Consider the following 6,906-nt stretch of genomic DNA (forward strand, 5'->3'; position numbering starts at 1 on the left):
AAAGAACCAGAAAGTACTAGGCGTGTAACAAATCTCGTCGCCTCTTCTCGTGATTAGCGGACTTGTAGCGGCCTCTAGTGGCCACCATACTTCAGCATATACATACAATTAATTATATGGCGATACTGAGGTGGCAACAAATAAATAAATTTATTATATGTTTGATATATTTAATATTTTAAGGCAGTGTTGTTGACGAGTGAGTTTAAAAAAGCTATAGGATAAAATATTAAATTCCAGTCATTCTCAATCTCCATACCATATCGGCCATGGGGGGGTGTTTTGACCATACTTCACCACCCTGGCCAGTGAAAGTTGATGGAGGGCAGTGTAGGACAGGTTCTGATATCGACGTTAGCCGTGGCCAAACATCGAACTCAACACTAACCACTGCGCCACCCACAATACGACTTGAACAACAGAACTGATTTCAAACGATATTTGATGCATGCAGCCTGCTACAGAAGAATCGATATGAATGTACACATTACGCCTCCAGTAAAACATTTAACTTGTCCTTCTGCCTTATACCACGCACAGTGTTAAGCATTCACGACAGTGGAAACATTGTACAATTACTGTCTTCAGTAAGTGTAGGCAGAGTAGACCAAATACCCTCGAGAAGGGCCCTCTAGGGCCTCTGCTTGTGAAGGGCCCTTCCCACCAGCAGTGGAGTGAATAAGCAATTTCAGGGCCGCACCTTTAGCTTTAAACAAAATCTCGGGCTGTTTGTGAGTTGACTGCTGAGAACGTTGCGTTCCCATTTGTTTCAGGACACGTGGCATCATGAGTGAAGCCCTCAACCTGAATTACTGCTTGGACCAGTCCGAGCGAATCCAGCTCCCTCTGCCGAGGAGCAGCAATACGTGTGAGCTGGTGTACAGTATTCGTATCCCAAGGGGCTAGGGACGGAAAGGAAGGACCATCCTGGTTTTTTGTTGTTGTTGTAGCTTACTGGGAGACTTACCCTGGAAAATGTGGGGAGACGCACTCCCTCACGCGCCGGCGACACTCGCACATGCGGACTCCGTTTTCACATGCAGTACATCCTCCTTCGTGCCGTGCCGTGGAACAGTTGTATCATTTTAACAGTAGACGTAGTAAACGCAAAACAGCTTACAAGTTTGTACACACACACACACACCTACATATGGCTGTTAATAACATGAGTGGAAGAGTTAAAGAGAGAGAGAGGTAATAAAGAAAATGTATTCGCTATAACAGTAATCAGTTGGTGGCTGGTTATTCGTGGCTGGTTATTCGTGGCTGGTTTTGGGCCAGGTCCTGCTCGTAAAGTGTTTTTAAATAAAAGTTAACACTACTTACCTGCTAATTATAAAGATTATAAACTGAATGTACCTCGCTCACTCCTTCCAATCCGTCTTCCCCCCCACTGCTGTTGGTGTAGATAACAAAAGAAAGTCGGTGATATTCCTGCTCGAAGGAGCATTGTGGCGGTGTGGTCACCCGCTGTTTACAGCCCTGAGCCAGTGATGGAAATTCCACATTCCTATAGTGGGGCGAGTATTTCCACAGGACCACCACTGTCGACTTTCCCACAAAGTGGTACCTATTTTCTGGACCACGGGGGGATGATGGGCAGAGTTCAACCCCCAATTAGCATTTTTATTTAAAAACTTTCAAACCTGAGCCTCTTACTCCTGGCGCAATATATTCTTAGCTGCTGGCCGCCACTGATGGTAATACATGTTGTGAACGTATTCACTGATGAGAGGCAGATGTGCAGGTTTTTGGCAATATCGTGTTTGCTGTGTGCTTCATTGCAAGCAGCTAAGTTTGTGGAACCTGGAGACTGGGTCTGCAATGCTTTCAAAGTTATTCCTCCTCGTCCTGCTTTTATGACTTTTTATTTTACATTTGCTTTTTTTTTTAAATAGTCACATTAATAAATGCCACAGTGAGAGGCCATCCCTCGCGATGTGCAGAGGCTCAAGGCCATGCTACTAAACTGGTGAAATGGTAAAGCAATTCCCACGGGTAACTGTCACTGGCGATGCATTTACTGTGAGCAGCTGTGGTGGCATGGCATGGCAATAGACTTGGTATGGCAAGAGATGTGGTATGGAAATGGAGAATTGGTATGGCAATGGAGACTTGGTATTACAATAGGGTTTCGGAATGGCAATGGTATGGAATCATGTCTGGACAATGAAAACCCTGTTTAAAAGTGCGTTTGATGAACGATGATTGGTCTACATCGCACACAACCTGAGGTGGCCATGTGACCTTATCTGCGCAGTGATTGTTCCGCAGAGCACACAACCTCGGGTTGTCATGTGACCTCTGTGATCTGATTGAAAGTCACAATTCAGGTTGCACCTTTTTGCGAGCAGTTATCGCACATTTGTTCAGATTCGGCAAAATTAAACATGGTGCAATCAACAATGGCGTGGCAACCATTATCAGCAACAATTACAATACAACTTCTCGAGTGCATGAATGATCTTATTGGTGGTCCACCAGTGGTTTATCGTGGTTCTAGTTTGGAATCGTACAAACTCCACGTGGGTTTTGTTAAATTGCAGGCGAAATGTGCGGGTGGTTAGCATATTAATTAGAATGTTGGGGCTGTTGCCAGACGAGTTCTCCTGGGAAATCGCATGGGTTTCAAGCTCTGGACTAGCCAAGGCAGAAATGTGTTGAACTCCCAGCAACTCGAGCCAAGAGCCACAATCGCGGTGTCCATCAGGCTATTTAGCGGTTGGCATGGTGAGGAGCACAGGTGGTGCATCTGCCCGTCATCTCAATCAGTCAACCCATAACACCCGGGTCTGTCCCATAACCTGCCAGCAAAACTTTGACAGCTAAAAGTGCACCTAGCCTGGCACAAGCACTGTGGTGGCATCACTGTCATTTAAGGGAAAATGGCAGCTGTTGCTCTAGCGGTGATGGGTTGCTTGATGTCGTCTTTTTCCCTACAAAGGCTCATGGAGAGGTTTCTAGAAATGCAGGCGTAGTGTATAACTAAATACGGTGCTGAAAACAATTGAGTGAGCTGACATTCTCGCATTACAGTTATCGAATGACTAGTTTGAGCAAAGAGAATGTATTTGAAGATTCAGTTATGTTCATACGCAGCAGAAGATGCGTTATTTCGCCAGGTGAGACTGTGATGAGATCTCGTTCAGAGCTCTGTTTAAGTGTCTGTACACATCATGAGAGAATAGCGATGCTCCGATGTGATAGAGACAACAGGAAGATTTCTGTGAACATCTCACTCCAATGCACATCGTTCCCATTATTTCAGCATGCTTAAATAGCCCCCAATTGCAGTTGAACTTCACTCAAACCACGTTAATGTAATCAAAGAATTACCTAATTTACATGTTTTAAATGAACACATGACTACATTTAATTTTATAAACTGTGTAATGGAAAGTATAAGCCATGTAGATTGATTCAAATTGATATGTACAGGATGCTATAATTGAAATAGATATAGGTTCAAGGTATAGACATTATAAGAGAGTTATTATATAACTGTGTGTGAAATAGCCTATGACCCTGTGGTGATGCAGATATGCTATGTGACCCGAATGTGAAGTTTTATTTGCAAAATCCTTCATTTATTAAATGCTCATAGAGCTATTGCATATGAATTCATTGACTTATTAGATTCAAGCCCTTTGTCAACCCCACTATTGCATGAAAGCCTCCTCACACCCTGCAGCTTGTGGGAGTTGTTTGACCATACTTCACCACGCTGGTCAGTGCAGATTGATGAAATTCGCAGGAAGGTCACCCAGGACCAGTTGGGTTGTTAGTCGTGACCAGGAGTTGAACTCAGGTCACCAGGTTCATTACACAGGGAACGAACCACTGCACCACTGCTCCCCAAGTTCTTACACAGTCAGTTTCCTTTCTTTTTTGTTGTTTTTACAAACAAAATTAGCACTAGGGTTTGAAAAATAATGTGTCTTAAGTCCCAGAGTATTAAGACGCGGAAATACAAATGCTAATTCGATCATATGGAGTTAATTATTATGATTTAATAGGTTGTAATGTACACGGCATGGTTGCAAAAAGTCGTTGCTTTTAAGGTTCAATTAAATATCACAACTCTGGAAATTAACTTTTCAACAAGAACCAATATAGAATGTGTTTGAATGTAGCAGTCTGTAGTAGCTGGAGGGGTCACACGATCTCATTACACACAACTAATATGAATCGAAAAACATTGATAAACAAGTGATTTGATGCCTGTATTGTGAGATTGATAAATACGTGATTTGATGTCTGTATTGTGAGATTTAAGGATCAATATAAAAATTACCAATTTTTGTGACATCCCCGAATAAATAGAATAAGCGTTACTGGCTTTAGTGGTATTTTACATCGAAACTTACTGTTTTAGAGTATCTGAGTCGGAATTTATCGCTTTTAATGTTTTTTAAATGTATAACTGAAGTTCCATTTTAAAGTTAGATTAAGCTTTTTGTTTAACAGTAATTTCCTTTACGTAAGAGAACCAAATATACGTCACTCTATGCCCGTACTGCCATGCCTCCGTTTAAGCACTGTAAATATGCAATCGTGTTACAAATATGTATAACTATTTAAACATTTAACAATAATATACTGATGCTGTGATTTTCATACGACCGTATATGTCAATGTGTTGCATGAAAGCGAGGCGTTGTTTGCGTGTTTGTATGTTACATGCAAACGCATTGCAAACTTCCACTTTGTGTGCTAACTGCTCCGTGTTGGGAGAGAATGCAAAAAAGCTCCGCTTCCAAATTAGAACAATATGCTCCGTTTTGAATGCTCCACGTGTGAAACTAAATATAATGTTTATTAACTTGTTGCAGTGGCGTTTCAAAAAAAAAAGACTATGCCACACAATAAGGATGTTTGTCATGGTGTGATGGTCAGCACGCTGGACCGACAATCCGGAGTCCGTCGGTTTGATTTCCCAGCGGTGGAAACGATGGCGCAAGCTTCTGAGATCCAGCCCCGCGACTCTGTCCGACAGGCAGTGTCGATGTGGACGCCACAGTTTGCCCATCAGCAGGCAGCGTGTGGTGGGGTAAAGTGTGGGTACTCGCACATCCTCTTAAGACGTTTGGCCGGCGTGGAGTAGGCCAGGTATCCTCTAGTGGGGCTCTGTGTCAACAGCCTCCTCTAGTGGAGGCCGTTATTCCAGCAAGTGGGGTAAGCAAGACATTGCTGGGCTCCCACATTCGCCTTCCACCTATGTCCAGTGAACAAACGTTAAAGTTTGCCAGAATGGGAGTTATTGTTAATCCCGCATCGAATTGCTGGTTGAAATTGTGAAGAATTATGGTAACAATACAGAATATGGCCCTGACACTGGGGTCTGTTAGAATAAGTAGTGTTTATTAAAAAAAACTAATGCTACTTGGATGCAATATAATAAGAAGTTTCAATAAGCCTATCATTTACAAAGTAATTCCGTCAATGCTATTACATATGCTATAGGAAAACAAATCAACAACCCTTAACAATGTATCCAAGTAAAGGCTGACTTGGTCAACATGCAGTGTATTAGATAAGTGAAACGACTTCACAAAGTTTTAGAGATAAATGTATCGCAACGTATAAATGTTAAGTTAACTATCTTAACAAATATCTTTCGCGTGAAGCATTCTCGGCATGTCGAGTCATCAACCCCCTTAATGAGTGAGGCTCGTCGCAAACCCGGCTTGTTATGTCGCGACCTTAATATCAGCACGACAAGGAAGATATCTCGCTCATGAGTGTCGATCGGGTTTGAGCTCGTGGGCTAGAGCGACTTGCTGTCCAATTGTGGCCGATGAAAAATCTGCGAGTGGCTCCCGTGTCTGGCACGACAAGTCAATTGCTCTTCCAAACCAGAGTCATTGTGTTACCCAGAATGCTTCACATCAGTCTAATAAGTTGCCATGCAGTGTTGCGGTGGGGTTTTTTTTGCCAGGAACCCTGTCGATTAGTAGGAGTGCTCTCACCAATAACAACGTCTGGTAAAGAAGCGGCATTTTGTTGGCAGTATGTGTTGCTTAGACCTAGAAGGTAAAAACTGGTCTAGAGCGTTACATTCTTAAATAACTGCTGCTGGTGATGAACTTCTAGAAGGCAAATAAAATATAAAACAAACTATTTCATGCAATTCCCTGGATTGTTCTACAACAGTAAGTCATTAAAATAATGTCCATAAAAAGTGTTGTGCATCAGCTGTATTAGCAATAAAGGTTAAAGAATAGCACTCAATGCTTAAGACATACTCACCGGTCATTTATCCTGCTTTAGTGGAAACTCCATTTGAGTAAAAATGTATGAAGTAAATGTTAAGTGCATTTTCTCTGCGAGAGTAATCGCAGCACGTCACACATTCGACTGGCTGGGGCCTGAGGTACAGGCGGATCTGTGCGAAAGGGTTGGATGTGTGAATATCTGTAGAAAATCACCGCCACGCACAGGCACTGCACTGGGTGTGGGCGGCTCCGACTTTGACGGTCTGTTGTGTGACGCTGCATCGTCAAGACCGGGCATCCCTGCAGGGCGAAGCCCGACTGCTCCCAACGCATTGTAAACTGATTCCACGCGTGAGAAAGGCTGAATGTGCCATGCGTGTAGCGGTGCCTGACCAACAGCTCTGATGAGCCACAGGATTTATAAGTTGTATCATTTCCAAATGCAAGTAGCGTAGATTAACGCTTAAGCTTTGAACTTAGCTCTACCACGGCAGTGTCATTAAAACGCATGCTTTGATATATCTTGCCCATCTACAAAACTAACAGCATTAACTGAAGTGAGATGAACAGATGGATGCTTACTCTTTGCCAACAGGCTCATTTAATTTCCCGGCTGTGCAAGTTGCGCGCACTGAGTTTTTGTAACATTTGCAATGTGAAATTTATTTCAAAAATTAAAATGTTAGACATG

At 42.8% G+C, this 6,906-nt stretch overlaps 1 protein-coding gene across 3 annotated transcripts in view; it reads left to right on the top strand.

Annotated features, from left to right (window-relative positions):
• LOC116947378 (uncharacterized) overlaps positions 1–6,906 on the top strand; it is a 40,550-nt gene extending 33,644 nt beyond the window's left edge. For all 3 annotated transcript variants that reach the window (XM_032963038.2, XM_032963037.2, XM_032963036.2), the window contains exon 5: positions 774–6,906. The gene's annotated coding sequence lies outside the window, so the exon portion shown is untranslated. The remainder of the gene's footprint in view (positions 1–773) is intronic.

This window comes from Petromyzon marinus, chromosome 29, assembly GCF_048934315.1.
Source record: "Petromyzon marinus isolate PM22_M1 ecotype Great Lakes invasive population chromosome 29, UKy_Petmar_22M1.pri1.0, whole genome shotgun sequence".
Classification (NCBI taxonomy): domain Eukaryota; kingdom Metazoa; phylum Chordata; class Hyperoartia; order Petromyzontiformes; family Petromyzontidae; genus Petromyzon; species Petromyzon marinus.